Source organism: Misgurnus anguillicaudatus, unplaced genomic scaffold (genome assembly GCF_027580225.2).
Source record: "Misgurnus anguillicaudatus unplaced genomic scaffold, ASM2758022v2 HiC_scaffold_26, whole genome shotgun sequence".
In the NCBI taxonomy this organism is placed as follows: Eukaryota; Metazoa; Chordata; class Actinopteri; order Cypriniformes; family Cobitidae; genus Misgurnus; species Misgurnus anguillicaudatus.
Window position 1 is genome coordinate 1,997,310 of NW_027395276.1, and position 21,393 is coordinate 2,018,702.

General features: G+C 37.4%; 1 protein-coding gene and 1 long non-coding RNA gene across 3 annotated transcripts in view; one reads left to right on the forward strand and one right to left on the reverse strand.

Moving 5' to 3' along the window:
* The window catches only part of LOC129443156 (CUGBP Elav-like family member 5), a 264,623-nt gene that overhangs the window by 149,707 nt on the left and 93,523 nt on the right, over positions 1–21,393 (forward strand). The window lies entirely within an intron of this gene.
* Positions 8,355–14,631, reverse strand: LOC141362385 (uncharacterized). The gene is made up of 2 exons (XR_012368218.1): positions 13,724–14,631; positions 8,355–8,829 (listed from the first exon to the last, which is right to left on the reverse strand). It is a non-coding gene; the product is annotated as an uncharacterized lncRNA (long non-coding RNA).

A 21,393-nucleotide genomic window follows, 5' to 3' on the forward strand; every position in this document is an offset into this window, starting at 1 on the left:
AACACCTAGCATATGCTAAAATATTTTACCTGATGGGTAGGGTTCATCTCTTTTTAAACCAACGCTGGGATATTTAAGCAATTCAAAGAGCCTACAAATTTTACCATTGAAAGACATTTATTTCCTGTGTAAGAGTTTAGTATGGTAGTAAAAACTTGTACTGTATGAAATGAGCTCAGCAGACTTACAGTATGATATTTGAGAGGAACATTGTGGGATGTGAGGTGTGGTAAAAATGATGACGGCACATTTTCAATAATCCTCTTCTCTTTTCTCAATTTTGTATTTTTCTCTGTTGAAGAGCATGAGATTTTAATATTTCATTCTTACCTCAGTTATATAATTATTCTTCTCTCCTCCATCATGTATCTTTCCCTCTTCCTAGAATAACTGTCCCGATTCATCTTAATACATGTGTTCTCAATGAATTGTTCTGTGACTGAAATTCAACTAGTTTGCGTGCCCTTAAGTTTAATGTGTGACCCCAGCGTTTATTTCAAATGATAATTTTTCCTTTCATGAATCCATTTGGCTGGCAGCTCATCGCTCAGCTTTTGTAGATGAGTCGGTCCCCGCGGTAGCGAAAGAGCGGCGCTTCTGGTTCGGTCGGGGTGATGGATGGCACGCGGAGACGATGGGGGCCGAGAGGTCCGGCTGCGGTCATTAGCGGAGTCACGGAACAGATGACCTGACACATTATGGCTATAATAAAGAAAACCTTCATTTTCTCAGTTATTGATCTACAATCAAATCAAATGGCCCGTTGGCTCTCTAAGTCGTGCCTTTGGCCCGGTCAGCACCGGGGCTAGACGTGCTCAGGTTCGCGTCCGGTCACGAAAAGGCTCGCGCTGATGATTCCCAGAGGTATGACGGGAAAAACAGGGCCACCTATCACAGCTGTCCGTATGCTGGTAATGTTTTATTTTTTGGGAGAAGCGGTAATAGATGAAAGAAAATGGATACTAGAGAGACATTATAGAGTTTTACTGTGCATTTGGGAGCAATCCCCAAACTCTTCCATGTTAGAAATAGTTATCGTGTTGGAATACTAAACAGGCACCTCGGAAACCCATAAAAGTTTCAGTATGATGTGCTTTTATTGCATTCCTTGTGATTCATATTTGAGCAAGTGCTTTGTTTTTGGGAGCGCTTTGTACATGCGAAGCTAGTTTCTTCAGCTTCAGAGACTTAATAGACAGTAAAGTCGAGACTCGACTGACTCAGATCGGCGTCTGCTGTGTCGAACTGATGTCATTTCATTGTTTTCCATTCCAAAAACTAAAGATTACAATAGCGTCGTTTACGAATCAAACTAAATTGAGTAATAAGTATGGCAGTAACTTCGTCAGGACCAATAAAATCTGGACAAATGTTATTGAGACGTCTGGTCAGTGAAAAGAAAAGATAAAAGAAAGAAACGCCATTAAAATCTCATAATCACAGTGCACACAAATGAGGAGGGATATTTGTTACACGCTTGTTAAACTCTGACATTTTGTTCCAGTGTTTAAGGGTCACTAGACTGAACATTAGCTTTCTTATTCGGATGAAAGCTTTTTCCATACCGCGCCGTGCGTTAATGACGCAAACTGCAGCTAATTGTACGTTATGATTGTATTAAAGCCTGCATCATAGATTTTGTTATAGCCTTTCTGAGGTCATTGGCTTGTGATGGATTGTATTGGACGGAGCTAGCTATCTGAAACGTAAATGTGGATTTAGGATCAGACAGGCTTGTGGGCTGTGTAATTTAGTTTCTCTGGTCCGGTTTGCTCTAGTTTGATTTTATAGTTTCCATTTAGGGCAACTTCAGATTTCACTTTAATAACATTCATTTTACCATGTTTAAATTATTTTAGTCTTAGTTGTGTCTTGGTTGTGTTTACATGTCTTAGAGCGACAATCACTGTACACTGTAAAGGTAAAAAAGTTGTCAATAGGATGGTACTTTTAAAGAGGTCCTAATATGTGATATGTACCTCAATAGGCTTTATGCCCAGCTGCACTACTTCCTGAACTTCAGCCAGCTCCTTGTTTCCTGTCTGCCATTATTGGACAAACTGATTAATCCAGGTGTGCCTGACCTCTCAGTAGTCACAAAAACAATAATCAGACACAGCTGAATTAATCAGTTTGTCCAATAATTAATAATGGGCATTATTAACCCATTATTTCTAAAAGTGCACATTTACGCACTGGCTATACGTTTTATCAGAACTCTTTGTGTTTCCTGATCAAACCTGTGAACTTTTGCGCTGCTAACATAGTGCACTACCAACTGAGCTACAGGAACAGAGTAAATCATCTAAACAAGGTTAAAACAACCCACTCAGAGATGTTTAGTGGTGCACGTTTTCACCTGTACAGCGAGATGAACTGTAGCTGTAGTAACAGTAGACTGCTTATAGCTCTGAGTTATAAATTATGCGCTTTACTCGTGTGTCCCGGCCCTTCTTTTCGGATTTCTGTACATATCTCCTGATGTGAGGGATCTGGGCCACGTTATGCCTCTGGATTTTCATCTGTTTCCACATCCACTTTAAAAGAACGAGACGCGTCTGCCGTACCGAACGGATCCACATGCCACATTTAAAAACCTTTACAAGGTTTACAGCAATATGAGCAGATGTAGAGGTTCTGCTTCTTTCTGTTTTTCTTCTCATTTACCTTCGATGCACAGCGCTGCAGGACCAATGTTACTGTGAAGCATTTTTCTTCGGGTGAAGTCAAATAAAGTTTCACAAAGGATAAATGACCTTCTCAGAGAGCCGCTTGTTGTTGTGTGCATTAGTAAGTAAATCTACACTCTTCTGTTCTGAGGTCAGCCGGGATGATTTGATTTTTCTTGTGACGGTTTGCAGTGCTGGAAAAAATTCAGTGAGGCCCAATATATTTGCAAAGATTTTTGTAGAAATATATTTTACACTGTTAGACAAAATGGTCAAAATACAACCCAATATCACGCAAATACGTGACTATTTCACATATGGACCAACGTGAAAATGACACGTTTTGCCCGCGTTTGAACGTGAGCATGTCACGTTTCCTTTTTGTGTCACTTTCATGTTTTGGTTACTCAACTTTGTTGTCCTAATTTCTTACCATTGTCGCTTCGGTTTAGGGTTAGATTTACATAAAATGACATCCTTACCTAAACAAACTCTAACCCCAACGTCGGGGACAATTGGTTAAAGTTTAGAAAATATAAAAGAATAAGTCTTGTATCTTTTTTTTTATAAACCAATACTTAAAGTGACAAATACTTAAAGTGACATATAACAAAAGCACCAAATCTAACCCTAAACCGGAGCGAAAATGGTTTGAAAATAGGACAACAAAGTTGAGTAACCAAAACGTGAAAGTGACACAAAAAGGAAACGTGACATGCTCACGTTCAAACGCGGGCAAAACTTGTCATTTTCACGTTGGTCCATACGTGAAATAGTCACGTATTTGCGTGATATAGGGTTGCAAAATATGTGCAAAAAGGTCCTAATATGTACTATTATATGAGCAAAGCTGTAGTTTTTGAAAGGATACCAGCATAATGATAGCTGGGGTACATATTTTAACCATTTTAAACCAAGTATAGATATAAAAATGCAATAAGTTGACAATTATTTACATTTATAAAACATACACACTGCAAAAAATGACTTTCTTACTTAGTATTTTTGTCTTGTTTTCAGTAGAAATATCTAAAAATTCTTAAATTAAGATGCTTTTTCTTGATGAGCAAAATGACCTAAATAAAAAAGTCTAGTTTTAAGACAAATAATATACAATTTAAGTGAAATTGTCCCTAAAACAAGCAAAATTAACTGCCAATGGGGTGAGAAAAAAAATTGTGAAATAAGATTTCTTTTTTCTTAAACACTTGATTCAAGTAAAATTTTCTCACCCCACTTGCAGATAATTTTGCTTGTTTTAAGCACGAATTCACTTAAATTGTATATTTTTTGTCTAAAAACTAGTATTATTTTCTTAGGTCATTTTGCTCATTAAGAAAATACATCTTGATTTAAGAAGTTTTTGATATTTCTACTGAAAACAAGACAAAAATACTAAGTAAGAAGAAAGTCATTTTTTGCAGTGCACTGTAAAAAATATTTTGCTGCCTTAAATTTTTTTGTTGAATCAACTCGGATTTACAAGTCATTTCAACTTACTATTATTTATCTTGCTAGAGATGAGTTGTTATAACTACAGGTGAGTTGTTATAACTTATAAAATTAAGTTGACTTTTCTCAACTATATTTTATAAGTTGTGACAACTCATCACTGTTGACATGACTTGTAAATCTGAGTTGATTTAACTAAAAATTGTAAGGCAGCAAAGTATTTTTCAGTTCCTGCTGTGCAGTTTAAAGCCATTTTCAAAGCAACAGTAAAACCGCTGATATGTGATCCTCTTTGTGAAAACCCATCTAAAGTTTTTTTTGTTGTGGTTTATTGTTTTCTACATAAATCATCCTACATAATGTAAATAATATTTTGTGAAGATATGACCTTGATATCTTTAATATTAACTGGATAAGGTCATGAAATGAATGTGAAATCAAACGCTGATGCTCTTAACTCTTTCACCGCCATTGACGAGATATCTCGTCAATTAAGAGAAAACGCTTCCCCGCCAATTACGAGATTTTCCTTCTTTCCGCAATACCGCTATTATCCTGGTGGCGCCCTTCCGCAACTTTTTAAACCCGGAAGAAATGCCCTATGGCAAGCAGCTTCATGTCCGTGTCTGTTTTAAAGATCGCTCTGAATGGGATCTCTATGAAAAGTCTGTCACAAAAATGGAATTATCTCTGCTTTTTGCTCAAAATGTGGTGTTTTTGCAGAAACCTACCCATATTCAAAAGCTGATTACAAAAGAACTACTGAAGGTAGGATGAAACGTTTTTTTTTTTTTTGAAAGCAGAGGGTCTGTTCTTTCATTTGGTATATTGTATGTTAATATATTTAAAGAAGAACATTTTCTGGAAGGCATTAAACTTTGGTAAAAATCATGAAAAACGCTGGCGCTGGATGGCAATTTTTTTTTTAAACGCTGGCGGTGAAAGAGTTAATATTGACTGGGTAAGGTCATGAAATGAATGTGAAATCAAACGATTATGAGACTTTAGTCTGGATTTCACAAAAAAAAATGCACTTTTAACCACAACTTATCGTCTTGCACCAGACGTGTGAAGCGCCAGCGCGACCTTTCATAATTGCAGGAAAGGTCACGCATTACACGTGAAATGCTAATTTGCGGACCATTTTAACAATAAACTGACACAAAGACATTAATTAGTATCATTTCACATACAACATCATCTGAACGCTCCTCTTTCACCACACTTGTAAACTATGGACCGATAATTACGTCATTTTGACCTTTTGATGTGATGACGCATTTACGTGAGGTCGCGCTGGCGCATCACACGTGTTAGATCTGGTCTCCACACCACAGACAAAATAAAAAACGATCCAGCCCCGGACACCAGATCACGTCAGAAAATATAAGTTTACTTTGTTAAAGCATCTGTCAGATACAGAACTGATCAATCGTTGCTAGAGGAGAGCATAAACAGAGGCGTAAACAGAGTCGTGAGACGGAGGTTTTAGATGATAAAATAGAACAGAGTTTTATTGATGGACAGTTAGTTTCAGTTGCATATGCCTCAATGTTCAAACCTCGTCTACCCAGGAATACAGCATGCACAGATATATATCCAAAATTGCTCAGCTGCATCATCCCTTAGACCTTGAGCTTCCATAAACATTCTCTTTATCTATCTTGTTTACAACTCAGACAGAACAGCTCCATGAAACTTTCAAATGTGAAACTGAACCACCAAGAGACATATAAAATATAGAAATACAATGAATTAATGAATAATATAATAAAAACAGAAATATAATAATGAATGAATAAATGAATAATAATGGATAAAAACAATAATGTAATAATAAAAATGATAATAATGAAATTGATAATGATAAAATGATATTAAATAATCAAATACAATAATTAAATGGATAAAAACTAATGATTATAAAATGATTATGATGATTATGTAAATAAATGATAAAACATAAAAAAAAACACAATAATAAAAACATTCTGCACGTGAGGATCTAAGGTAGGATCCTTCACTCCCCCCTCTTAATCATATATGACAAAATTAAATGATTATTGCAAGCAACCCTTCATAATCTTTATCAAAATGTATCTTTGAAAAGCTTGGATGGTACCTATCCATACTTTTCCCTTCTACATATTCTTAAAAGAACAGGTCATTTCCGTCATTCCGCATACCAGCGTCGGTTGAGGGAGTGTGTCTTACACTGGATAATGGCCTTGATGGGCCTGTCACAGTCAAGTGTCTAATAAGACAAATCAACACTCTTATGACTCTTATGCACAAGAGCAAGATGACAAACACTTTTGAAATTGCGACTACCAAAAGTGGTTTTTAAATGATTCCAAATTGGTTCTAATATTGATGTAAACCAGTCAGATGAGAAAAGACCATGGTTTTTATCTAGCTTAGCTAATCGTTTGTGCAGAACTTAGCCAGATTATGAACCACTTTCCCAGAATCTTCCAGAATGTAGGCAACATAACATTCGGCCGCAATTACAATTACATGCAATTAGAAAAGTTGTTTTGCAAAATCAAATGTCGCTTGACATGCTGTTGGCTTCTCAAGGGGGGCAGATGTAATTGTAATTGCGGCCGAATGTTATGTTGCCTACATTCTGGAAGATTCTGGGAAAGTGGTTCATAATCTGGCTAAGTTCTGCACAAACGATTAGCTAAGCTAGATAAAAACCATGGTCTTTTCTCATCTGACTGGTTTACATCAATATTAGAACCAATTTGGAATCATTTAAAAACCACTTTTGGTAGTCGCAATTTCAAAAGTGGTTTTTAAATGATTCCAAATTGGTTCTAATATTGATGTAAACCAGTCAGATGAGAAAAGACCATGGTTTTTATCTAGCTTAGCTAATCGTTTGTGCAGAACTTAGCCAGATTATGAACCACTTTCCCAGAATCTTCCAGAATGTAGGCAACATAACATTCGGCCGCAATTACAATTACATCTGCCCCCCTTGAGAAGCCAACAGCATGTCAAGCGACATTTGATTTTGCAAAACAACTTTTCTAATTGCATTTACTTCGTCCGAAATATTAGCAATAGAAATGAGATTGGCGTTCGCTGTAACCTCAAATGCTTCGTACAATGCTTGTACTTCGTTTTGTAAATCAGTTACTTCTCAGAATGGAATTTGTCTTCCTAACCATTTCTTAGTATCAGAAATCAAACGTTAAGTATGTCTTATGATTAAGTGCATAATCCTCTGACTCTACTCTCACATCGCTGATAAAAGGTACAAATAAGAGGTTACCTTTCAGCCCATAGGAAGTAATGTATAAGCTTTTTTACCACAAACGAAGTGTGTACCATTAGGAGCAAATAGTGTTTCATTTGTCATTATCAGAAGAGCTTTGTCACATCTGGAAAACTGGAAACGCATTTCTAGTTTGTAATGTTTACCCCGTTTCCTTCAATATCAGAAAGAATTCCCCTTCAATTTACATTTAGAGCAAATAGATGGTTTGATTCAGTACTGTTGTTCGTAGGCAAATACCAGGAATTACTTGAGTAAGATAACTTTTTGTAGTGGCAAACACTGCTTGTGAACAGCAGACTGCTTTTCCATGAATAATCGACAACCTTAAAACACATCTGTAAGGATTTAACATTATCAGTGGTTCAATAATAATACACTTGACACCAACTTCGCCTTGTGATTTGGTACAATTAGAATCCCCCAAAAAACCATGAAAATATACTCTTTACCACCCCTAAATGCCTATGCTATGGCCATTTCCAACTTTAACAATTTCAGCCATTTTCAGCATCTCTTCCCAGCAATAGGGCATAGTAAGATAAACAAATTGTCTGGTAAGGTTGCAACTTTGATAGCAAAACCATCAACTGGTGTCTACCAAAACCATCAACTGTGTAAACCATCAACTGTGGAAATACCACTCAGAGTGTTTAAAGATGAAATAGAGATGTCGATTATCAAATCAATTAGAATTTTACAAATGTTACCCATGTTACTTTGTTCAATGATGGAGATCAAATCAGACAGCGGTAATGGACGTACATACAGATGTCGATTTTTGAAGAAAAGATTAACACCACACAATTGGAAATATTAGGCATCTTAGTGTATGTATGAGCTAGAGTTACTGCCAAATTAAGATTACAGTGATTTCTAACCATGGATGGAATAATGGATCTGAATCGTGAATCAGAATAGAAATCAACACAGCAAATAACATAATCGTGTTAATTTGGCTCATACACTTCAATGTCATAATTAAAAATGACCCATTTACCTGGTTTTAATCTGGATAAATCTTGTATAACAGCCAAATGGCTTTAATTTTAAAACAAAACCTCGGTACATATGTTAATTATTGGCCAATACAAATACTGAGTGCATACAGTTAGAGTGAATCCATGAATCATTCTGAACAGATGTGAAACACACATCACATCTAATATATCTCTGACTCTGTGTCATGTCATGAAGACAACACTTGCAACCATGTCAGTTGTGATTCTTGAAACTCAGAATGTCTCTGTTCATGGAATCAACCGGAATCCACGAAGTCTCGCCAGTCCGTCCTTCCGGCAGAATCTCGAAATACAGCGGAGTTCCAACTGCTGTCTGCTGGAGGTTGGCACCAATGAGACTCGTAAACATGATAAGGCTTTATTTTTCAGCGATTTCCTTGAAGGCCGCCGACATATATCTCTGCAAAAACATAAAAACAAAAGAAAGGAAAACAAGAGAGCTCCATGGCCAAAAAACAACTTTGTATAAACAAATTTGTTAGGAAATATCTTGTTTTGACTATTGCTAGGAAATAACTAGCTTTGACTCCCATAGAAACTATAGACACCCTCAGACGACTAGGCTGGTTCTGGAGGAGCTAAACATTTGCCCCCCACCCCCCTATCTTCAACATGAGGGTGACCCCCTCGTCCTAAAAAAAACGAGGTTCTTCTCATGCACTACTCCATCCCACAGCATTTCGTCTGTCTAAGATTTGGGGAGTATAAGCTAATTTTGCATCTAGGTTTACCTAGCAACTTCACTGGTGAGTTTTATTGTTTAATTTTATTATTTTATTGCTGAAGGGGTACCTAGTAGGATCGCATAAGGATCGTCCCATCTTGGTTTTAGACCTGAGTGTTGTAAATTTTTATTTGCCCTGGCACAATATTATGTTGTCCATAATTTTTACAGCATCCTGAACCTGATTTTGCTTTTTTTTGTACTGCTTCAGTCAAAGCCATACAAAATGTAAAAAGAGGATCTGATATTAAATGTAAGTTTACTTCTGCAAGGTCTGAAGTTCATGGCAGCTATGCCATTGAATCCCCAAAAGCCTACAGACTTCCTGACATACCTGACCAGTAAAGCATTTACCCTGATCAGAATCAATAATGTTTCGTTTCATCTGGAATGATGTTTCGAACCAGCATATTAGCCATAAAAGCAGCAAAGCCTTTCTTTGTGAGGAAAACCTTTACACCAAACGAGAAAATTATCAGTTATAATTGTAATATCTTGACAACCCTCGCACTTAGGTAAGGTTATAAAGTTACTCTGCAATTCACCAAACAGCGCTGAGGTGTTCTGCTTATAACTGATAGAATTTGGGTGCCGAATTGTGTTTTGAGAAGTTACGCATCCGCAAACAATTTATTTTGCTTGTTTCCTAAAACCCCTCGCCCACCAATTTGCCTTAAAATGTGAACACATTTGAAAAACGCCTAAGCGTCCGACACTGTGTATCTGTGTGACCAAATAAGGAAAAGACTTTTGGATTTACAAATTGGTGTTAAAATTCCCAAATATTGTCATTTGCCAATTTGCAACTATTTTCAAATCATTCTCATTTCTCCTTTCTGGAGCATTGAATTTGAAAATCATCTTCTCAGCTATGTCTGTGAGCTGTTTGTCACCATAGATGACACTTTTGAGCAGTAAGAGTTCCTCTGCCGTTCATGCGGCTGGCAACCTTAGCTGCCTGGTCAGCAAGGTATTCCCTTTAATCTCACTAGAAACTCCCTTCAGGTGGGCTTTTACCGCAACCTGTTCCCGGGACATCTCAGGAAACCTCTCTGCTGCCAACCTGCTCGAGATTTATGCACAGCTCCACAGGCATAACAAAATATTAAAAATATAAATGTTAGTTTTGTTACTAGCCAATTCACATGTTTTTGTGATTTTGCCTTTCATTTCCCTTTTGTCCACAAAAGATACACATCATTGTAATAATCAAATTGGAATTCTTAAGTGGCAAATTGTCTAAGAACACTTAATATTTGTATAATATCTATACAGTCACAATCATGGCTGTTTGGAATTGCTTCAGACAGACCAAGTAATTTAGCTGGATTTGATGGTGTGCCTTCTTCAATGTCATACGAGCAGCTCTCTCTAAAGATAATAAAGCATAAACAGAATATGGCAGATAATGATTATCTTTTTGACCAAGCAAGGCCAAATACACTGCTTGAATCGCTCGTAAACAAGGCCCCAGCTTTGTAAAACAAAGTCAAGTTGTTGTGAATAATACCCATACAGTACAGACTTATTTCGATCTTCTTGTATTAAAACAGGTGTCATATAACCCCTTTGTTTCGTTTACATACAATGTAAAAGACTTTCTGTGATTAATCATGCCAAGTGCAGGTGCTTCGCATAAGGCTTCTTTAAATCCCTCAAAAGCTATGTTAGCTTCAGGAGTCTAGTTAACTGAGTCTTGGGCCTTTGGATTACCTTTTAACAAATTGTTTAAGGGTTGTGATTTTTCTGCATACCCTTCAATCCAATTACGACTGTAATTACATAAACCCAAAAAAGAAAGAGATCTCAGCTCTTGAATAGTTGTTAATAGATGTTTTTTTGTTTGTTTGTTTTTAATTGCCTCACAGTGATAGGTGTTATTTGTCTTTAACCCTGCGATACACTTTGAATTTGGGTCAAAGATTACTACTGTTACTTCTTTATTGTACAAGAAATCAAACAGCCTGACGTCTCTCTCATGTTCAGGTTTGTCTTCTGAACAAATCAAAATATCATCAATATATTGAATGATGACTGATGTTAAATCAAAATCTTTCAAATGTCTTTGATGTCTTAAATGTCTTAAAAGTCTTAAATGTTTTGCAAAGACTGCTGATATCAGGTTGACCTTAATTGTAAAAGCAAATAATGATGGAATTTCTTTTACAATAGGTACAGACCAAAATCCATTAGTAATATCAAACACTGTAAACCAGTTGTGTTCCGGTTTAATCAAGCTTAAAATTGTTGATGAGTCAGACACAAGAGGTCTTATCTTATCAATGTATTGGTTTGCTTAGCTACTCTATAATCAACTGTGAGTCTCCATGATCCATAACTGCCATATTACATTTCAATTTCTGAATTGCAAATCTGAATTCAAATTAATCAACACATCCAAACCATGTAATGGCTGAATTACGTCACCTACTAAATTGCAACAGTGACTACATGTGGGACAAACTGAAAAATGAGAGGAAGATCTAAACATCATGGATGAGTCCCCATTTATGTTACGAACCCCTGTTTAAAATAGGCTTGTTGGAAAAGGGTTAGGCAACATAAATGACACGTGACACTCACTCACACATCTCATTTCCCCTATTGTCGACAGGTGATTAAACTTAAATTATACTTAAACCAAAACAACTTAACACAGAGAAACATCAAAATAAAACTCAAGTTATTTCGATTGGCCATCATGACGTACACAGAATTCACAGCTGCGTACCGCACAGCAAAGCTGCTGCCTAGGCCATAACACAGAGTTTCTCTGAGAAATGTCAAACTTTCTCTTGTTGCATGAATAGTTTCGTTTCTGATGTTAAAGAAACTTCTGTAAGAAAATCAGATGGAAAGATTGTTATCTCTGCTTCTTATCAATGAGAAAATAAAATATGTATTTAAAATATGGACCCTAACATATAGAGTAGGCCACACATAAGCACTCTCTCTCAAAGCTTTAAAGAGAGAAGAGAAAAGCTTATCGTTGTTTTGTTTTTGTTTCAGCAATCGCTGGAAGAACAGATACAGCGCCTCACAAACCCCCTCCTTCGCTCACACAAACGTTCAGTGATTTTCAACACTTTCATTTATCCTTCATTTACAACTTGCAAATTCATTCTAAACTACTTACTGGTTGTACCTTCCTACATCAAACCAAACCTAAAGGTTTATCCAAACATCTCTTTTAGCTCTATCGTCAGTTAAATGTTCACTACTCAAAGTTTCACCAAGAACTTCTTCAAACTTTTTCTGTCTGCTCATGACAGATTGACTGAAACTATGTTGAACCCATCTCTGACCAATAAAGAAAAATAAATCTCTTTCAGAGCTTCCAAACAGTTAAAACTGATCATGGATTTAACATTCCCTACTTTCTTTGACCATCATAAACTTACTCAACTTACTCCACTTACTCTAACCTTTATACACTTACTTTGAGCCCTCAGCTCTATGAAAAACAGCACACTGTCTTTCACACACACCATTTGTATCTGAACATAAATTTATTGAGCATATTTTATTTAGTTAACAAAATGAGAGTTGAAACACTTTACCCTTTATTTTACCCAACAAAATTTTAGAAAAATAATCTGTGGTTGTGTACGCTCCTGTGGAGCTTAATGAAATAGTCCCTTTTATCAGACAGTTGATAGCAGCTGTAATCTTAACAATAATTTGGAAGATTCAACCACAAACTTATAATCCTGTCCCTTAACTGTTATGTTTATACATGGCAAATTTCGAAAAGCAACTTCCTTAAACATTGTAGAATTAAATGGCATATATCATGTATATCATGGTATAACTGGCATTTGCAAAGGCAGATCTTCATTGCCAAGCACAGCATAGAAGTAGCAAAACCAAAATACTCATCTGAACTCATGAAGGACATGATTTACCCTTTCTACAAACATCATTGTCTGTGTCAAAATCTGAAACTGGTTGTATCGATGTCACTACCAGTGTCGCATGCATTTAAAATCTGGTAAAACCGACGTAATTTGCTTTTGATCAACAAAGAGTTGTAACTTAAACATAAGCCATTTTAGACTTTAGTTTATTTTCAAACTGAGCTTTTAACTTTTGACTATCTATCTTATAACCCCTTCAGCATTCCCTCCATAACTTCTTTATCTCTGTTATGTTTATCTTGATTTTACATTGTCACTTTTCAATTTCTACATTTAGACAAAGTGACAAAAATCCAAGGGATACGCTTCGATTCTCGGGTTCTCATTTTTTGAATTTTACACATGTTTTTTAACTCTTTAGATACGTCTTTAATATGTCTTTACTTTTGTCTTTGTAACCTAAAGACCGCCCAACATACTTTTGATGTTATATTATATTTGATGTTATATTTAGCAACTGAATTTTTCTTTTTCTGCTAGTTTGATCTTAAAGCACTCTTTCAGCTGTTGTTTTAGCTTTTTAATTATATCATCTAGCTTGATTTCAGTCTCTGACTGCTTCATTATCAAAGTAATATAATCTGACCAGTAGACAAGCTACCAAACACAGTACGTACTGAATTTTCCAAAATGTCAGAACAGAACACACTCACTCTTGCTTTTGCTTAAGTGGATGAGTCAGGAGAGAGGACACCGGACCAGCCGAGGTTAACCCTCCGTCTTCACTCGCGGCTTGGAGTCAGAAGCCAGTGGTCTGGAAACATTTACATCTGGATGTGCGAGAGAAAATCCCGACTCCTCGTTCGGATAGAGACAACAAAACTTGTTATTCTATCCTGCCGACTACGCCAAAACTGTTAGATCTGGTCTCCACACCACAGACAAAATAAAAAACGATCCAGCCCCGGACACCAGATCACGTCAGAAAATATAAGTTTACTTTGTTAAAGCATCTGTCAGATACAGAACTGATCAATCGTTGCTAGAGGAGAGCATAAACAGAGGCGTAAACAGAGTCGTGAGACGGAGGTTTTAGATGATAAAATAGAACAGAGTTTTATTGATGGACAGTTAGTTTCAGTTGCATATGCCTCAATGTTCAAACCTCGTCTACCCAGGAATACAGCATGCACAGATATATATCCAAAATTGCTCAGCTGCATCATCCCTTAGACCTTGAGCTTCCATAAACATTCTCTTTATCTATCTTGTTTACAACTCAGACAGAACAGCTCCATGAAACTTTCAAATGTGAAACTGAACCACCAAGAGACATATAAAATATAGAAATACAATGAATTAATGAATAATATAATAAAAACAGAAATATAATAATGAATGAATAAATGAATAATAATGGATAAAAACAATAATGTAATAATAAAAATGATAATAATGAAATTGATAATGATAAAATGATATTAAATAATCAAATACAATAATTAAATGGATAAAAACTAATGATTATAAAATGATTATGATGATTATGTAAATAAATGATAAAACATAAAAAAAAACACAATAATAAAAACATTCTGCACGTGAGGATCTAAGGTAGGATCCTTCACACGGCTAGTGCGAGATGAAAAGTTGTGGTTTAAAAGTAGATATTTTTTATATTTCTTGTTGACGTGGGTTAAATGCTGTAGTGCTTTATTCCTCTGCAACACGCACACACATAAACACATACACACTCCCTGCGCTGCAGTTGTCTTAAATAAAAACATCCAGTGTCATCGCTTTTAAAAACAAACAAAGATGAAAGGCTTTGCTTTAAAGATATTCCCAGCAGAATGCACACTGAGCAAACAAAACGCAGGGAATGTGATGAAGGTGTAAACTTCCACTCCACCTGCAAGATGCTTCTGTTTGTAGGACAACTACTTAGCATAATAGAAAAACATAACCAAGGGAGAAAACAAAGTCTGTTTATCTGTTCAAAGAAAAAGGGGCTTTACGAGCAAAGATGAGCAAATGGTTTGTGCGCTTAGGATTTTCGGTCCGCGCAGAGAAAAAAGAGCCATATTTGTTTGGGCCCTTAGTTGTGTCAATGTTTAAGCCTATTTACAGCTTTTAATCGGCTTATAGCTTCATCCATCTCCCCTACTTCTCTCTTTTTCCTTTCCTCTCCCTCTTTCTATCCCATTCCTTCTCCTTCCCTTTCTCTCTTTCTTGTTCTGAGTGAACAAAGAATTCAACCGAGCAAAATGTTTTGATATTTGTTGAAGGGCTTGAAAGCAGCACTGCAGTGGTCTTGTGTCTTGCTTATATTTTCACAGTTAATACAGTTCACATGCATTTAATGCAGCTTATACATCCAAATACTACTCACATGTATTATGTAATTACTCTGCAGGAATCACAAGCAATAGATTTGTATTAAATAGTGAATATGACATGTTAATCTTACAAGGGCTTCTCGGGAGGGCACAGGTTTTCGGCAGGTCAACACATATGAAGTCAAGTGAATTTTGTGATTTGCTTCCCAGTTCCAGGGGTGCGTTTCTCGAACAATGACGTAACTTGCTGCTGAACCAACATAGTACGATGCTTAGTTGGAAAACGAACTACCTTGACAAGAATGTTGATGACAACATAGTTGATGATGTCACGTGGGAGGTGAAGTACTAATTAATCTGTGCAAATCAATTTAATGTCAGATTATTGCTGTAAATAACATATATTGCATCGGAAGACTGATTTTGTTATCGTGATTTAGTTATCTGTTGTTTATTTTCAAGATATTTAATTTATGCGCAAGTTCCCTATACGTCACTCCTCTATTAAAGGAATATTCCATTTTCTTAAAAGAAAAATCCAGATAATTTACTCACCATTATGTCATCCAAAATGTTTATGTCTTTCTTTGTTCAGTCGAGAAGAAATTATGTTTTTTGAGGAGAACATTCCAGGATTTTTCTCATTTTAATGGACTTTAATAGAGCCCAACATTTTATACTTAACTGAACACTTAACAGTTTTTTTCAACGGAGTTTCAAAGGACTATAAACGATCCCAAACGAGGCATGAGGGTCTTATCAAGCGAAACGATTGTCATTTTTGACAAGAAAAATAAAAAATATATACTTTTAAACCACAACTTTTTGTCAAGGTCCGGTCCAGCGCGACCTAACGTAAATGCGTAGTGACGTAGGGAGGTCACGTGTTACATATATAAAACGCACATTTGAGGATCATTTTAAACAAAGACATAAATTAGTATCAGCTGACATACAACAACGTAGGAACAGTCCTCTTTCTCAACACATGTAAACACTGGGGCGTAGTTTTGCGTTCGTACTCTGTGACCTCTTGACGTCATGACGTATTGCGTGGGGTCACGCTATCGCATCACTACCGGTTTCAGACGAGAAGTTGTGGTTTAAAAGTGGATATTTTTAATTTTTCTTGTCAAAAATGACAATCGTTTCGCTAGATAAGACCCTTATGCCTCGTTTGGGATCGTTTATAGTCCTTTAAAACTCCGTTGAAAAAAACTGTTAAGTGTTGAGTTAAGTATTAAATGATGGGCTCTATTAAAGTCCATTCAAATGAGAAAAATCCTGGAATGTTTTCCTCAAAAAACATAATTTCTTCTCGACTGAACAAAGAAAGACATCAACATTTTGGATGACATGGTGGTGAGTAAATTATCTGGATTTTTCTTTTAAGAAAATGGAATATTCCTTTAAAGCTCATATGACTATGCACATGCGCAGTTTTCAAATGCAGCGCTTTAATTCAGTTTACAAACTTAAATACGTAAAATAAATTTTTTATATATTTAGAATGATGGATATAGAATGTACTACATGTTTTTTGCTTATTTTGTTCAAAAGCATGATCAACGTAAGTCTCCACATTATAATAACAAGGAATGATGCTTCAAACGTTTGTTTGAAATATGGTTTCGGGAAACACCAAATCGTTGAACTTTGTCAGTAACGATAAAACTTAGGACAGTAGTTGTCTAACGATGCTTTCGGGAAACCAACCCCAGATCGATTTAAAAGGTCCCACAATAATAAAACAATATAGCTGTGTCTTGTTTCAGTAGGCTGCATCCTCCAGAGGTCACATTCAAAGGTTGCATACGTCAGGAGGATAAACAAGTAGGAAAGTCCGAATGCTACCTTCTTTCACAAGAATTTAGAGGATGCATGAGATGTTCCCTTCGCTGCTGCAAATAACCCAAAAGTCCTTGCGTATTGCGTAACCCACAAGTCCTCAACGTCATTCTACATACTGGCAGCTATTCATACTAGCGAAGATGTGGTGTTTAAATGTAAAAGTAGTTTTAAGTTTTCAAATGGTTTTATCTTAGTAGATTACTTGTTTTTTTACCCAAGGGTTTTTCCCCTACTAGGACTTTTTGTTCCTCCGAGGCTAAAAAAAGTCGGGAGGTTTTTCTTCTAGGGCAACATTGGCTTAACTTAGCACCCTCTTCTATGCGTTACATTATTAATACGCTCGCTTGTAAAGTTTATTCATAGCCGCTGAATTTTTCTACTTATATTGTCTGTCGATTTTTCTGTGTTTTTCCTGCTTCTATTAATGTAAAGCTGCTTTGCAACAATTACCAATTGTGAAAAGCGTTATATAAATAATATTGAATTGAAATTGAATGGAATTGGTAAATTTTAATGACCTTATACACATAAATAATGCATATTTTTATATCAAGTAATATAAAACTATTAAAAACTTTTTAAACTTTTAATGAAGTAATCCGAGTTTGTCTTAAAATAATAAAAAATAATAAACACCCATTTAAATTATAGTAATAACATGTCATTTCTAGCACTTTTACAGACAGTTGGATCAACTATAATAATAAAATAATATATATCATGTACAGTATAGAGAATTTATGTATAACGAATTATATAATACACATATAATTATTGTCTCATTACCCTACACCTCAAATCTTTGGTAAAAACAGGTCAACTTTATTCTTCTTAATATCTCTGCAAGATCTCTAACAAATATTGGCTATATGCAGCTCAAACATTGCACATATTAAAACAACATAACACATTTTATTTTCAAATTACTCCAAATTATTTCCCTTTATTTAACTGAGAGGGCGCAACAATGCTGTTAACATTTTGGCATAGCAACATATTGTGATGAACGAGGCGCCCGCCTCGTCCTCCGATCGCCACCAGAGGGAACCATCCCCTGAGTTTTAATGCTCATTTCGGACTTCATTTCCCATGATTCCACATACCGGGACTGATTACACTCCACCTGTACCTCATTATGAACCCTACTTAAACTCCACTAGGACTTTCATTCAGTGCGAAGTCTTGATTTGCCACGGCTGTCATTTCTGAGCGTTTATCCTGTCTGTTTATATTCTGGTTTGTGACTTTGATCTGTTTACCCATTATTACGAGTGTTTGCTGCCTGCCTTGATTTCCTGCCTGTTTAACGACTACGAGTTTGCCTGTCCCTTGCATTATACTGTTGGTGTTTAACCTGTTCTGTTTTACATTGAGAGACAATAAAGACTGCAAATGGATCCTCAGCCTCACGGTGCATCATTACAGAAGACTTCGCCAAACAGTGATCCAGCGTCTGTCTCTCAGCTTACCATGGAACTCTCTGCTCAAGCACAACAGTTAGCAGGCCACCAACAACAACTGGCACGCCTTACCAACATCACGGAGGAATTAGTCACTGCTTTGCAGAGTTTAAGAGGTATTTCTCTCACAGCTAATCCTACCGCTGCTACTCCAGCTCCGCCCCCTCTCACTACAACCACTATGAATGCTAACCCTCGCCTAGCTCTCCCGGACAAGTTTAATGGCGATCCCGGAAAATGTAAGGGTTTTCTGATGCAATGCTCTCTCTTTGTCACACAACAACAATCACTCTATCCCACTGATGACAGTAGAATTGCTTTTGTTTGCTCCTTACTCACCGGTAAGGCGTTGGATTGGGCTACCGCTGTTTGGAAGGAAGATGGATCAATGTTTCCCTCATTTAACCATTTCCTTGCTCAGTTTCGCAGTGTATTCGAACACAGCGTTGGAGGAGAGAGCGCAGAGGAGCGTTTACTACAAATTTCTCAAGGAAATCGTTCTGCTGCAGACTACGCATTAGCTTTCCGCACTCTCGCTGCTCAAGCAGGCTGGGAGGAGAAACCTCTGAAGTTGATTTATCGCAAGGGACTTAACCGTGAGTTACAATCAGAGCTGGCTTGCCGTGATGAGGGGAGAGATTTATCCGCATTCATTGACCTGTCCATTCAGATTGATAATTTAATCAGAACCCGTCGTTCACCAGTACAGCCCCAACCGACAGAATCTACGGAACCTATGCAACTTGGGTATACACATCTTACTCCTGAAGAGAGAGAGCGCCGTATTCACAACCAACTCTGCCTGTACTGTGGTAAACCTGGACATCTGCTATCCACCTGCCCCACCCGACCACCCAACAAACGTAATACGTTGGTGAGTTCCAATATTTTCACTTCACGTTCTCAAAATACTGTGCAAATCCATGTTCAATTAATGATACAGGGGAGAACGATTGAGACCCTGGCACTCATTGACTCAGGTGCAGCAGGAAATTTCATGTCTGAAAAGTTCGCTAAATTGCATGATGTTCCATTAACTGAATGTCTCTCTCACTTGGCAGTGGAGGCGATAGACGGTCGCCCCTTAGGAGAGGGGAGAGTTCAGTTCACCACAGACGATATCAGTTTACAGATAGGTTCAGATCACCAAGAAGTAATACGATTCCATATTATCTCCTCTCCACATCACTCTCTCATTCTGGGTCTGCCCTGGCTACAGCTTCACAATCCGGTAATCTCCTGGAAGGATCACCAGATTGTTCACTGGGATAGTTCCTGCTCTCTACACTGTCAACCCACTGAGGTACCACTCCAAGTATTTTCCACCATAACGTCTCCACAGCCTTCTGAAATACCTGGTCTCCCTGAAGTTTATCATGATTTATCTGAAGCATTCAGCAAAGCTAAAGCTACCAGTTTACCACCACATCGTCCAAATGACTGCTCCATTGAACTTCTGCCCAACACCACGCCACCCAAGGGTCGAATTTTCCCCTTATCACAACCAGAATCCGAAGCTATGAAAAAATACATCGAGGAGGAGCTGGAGAAGGGATTTATTCGACACTCTGTTTCACCTGCTTCCTCTGGCTTCTTTTTTGTGAAGAAGAAGGACGGTGGACTACGTCCGTGCATTGATTACCGGGCTTTGAACGAAATTACAGTTAAGTTTCGCTATCCTTTACCTCTTGTACCATCAGCCCTGGAGCAACTCAGAAAGGCGAGATACTTCACCAAATTGGATCTTCGAAACGCTTACAATCTCATTCGCATCAAGGAGGGCGATGAGTGGAAGACGGCTTTCTCTACACAGTCTGGACACTATGAATATTTGGTGATGCCCTTCGGGCTATCTAACAGTCCGTCAGTGTTTCAATCCTTCATAAACGATGTTTTCCGGGATATGCTGGATCGCTGGGTCATTGTGTATATCGACGACATTCTCATTCATTCAGAAACCCTTGAAGAACACATTCAGCATGTGAGGGCAGTCTTAAAACGTCTGATCCAATATCAACTCTATGCCAAAGCTGAGAAATGTGAGTTCCACCAAACATCTACTTCCTTTTTAGGATACATCATCTCTGCAGAGGGAGTAGCTATGGATGACACCAAGGTACGCGCCGTTCTCACCTGGCCTCAACCCAAAACCATTAAGGAGCTTCAACGTTTTCTTGGCTTTGCCAACTTTTATCGACGATTCATCAGAGACTACAGTACCATTGCCGCACCTTTAACCTCCATGACGAAGAAAGGTTCTACCCGCTTATCCTGGTCCCCCACAGCGTTAATGGCCTTTCAACGACTCAAAGAATCCTTCACTACAGCACCTATACTCCACCATCCTGATCCCACTCAACCTTTTACGGTAGAAGTTGACGCATCCAACACAGGAATCGGAGCCGTTCTGTCTCAACGTCAAGGTCCAAGTAATAAAATGTTTCCATGTGCTTACTTCTCACGCAAATTGTCTCCAACAGAACGAAACTATGATGTAGGGGATCGAGAGTTATTGGCCATGAAAGCAGCTTTCGAAGAATGGCGACATTGGTTGGAGGGCGCACAACATCCTTTTACAGTACTCACAGACCACAAGAACCTAGAATATCTGCGCTCCGCCAAACGTATGAACACCCGACAGGCCAGGTGGGCTATGTTCTTTACACGTTTCCAATTTACCGTCACTTACAGACCTGGCTCCAAAAATACCAAGGCAGATGCCCTATCTCGTCT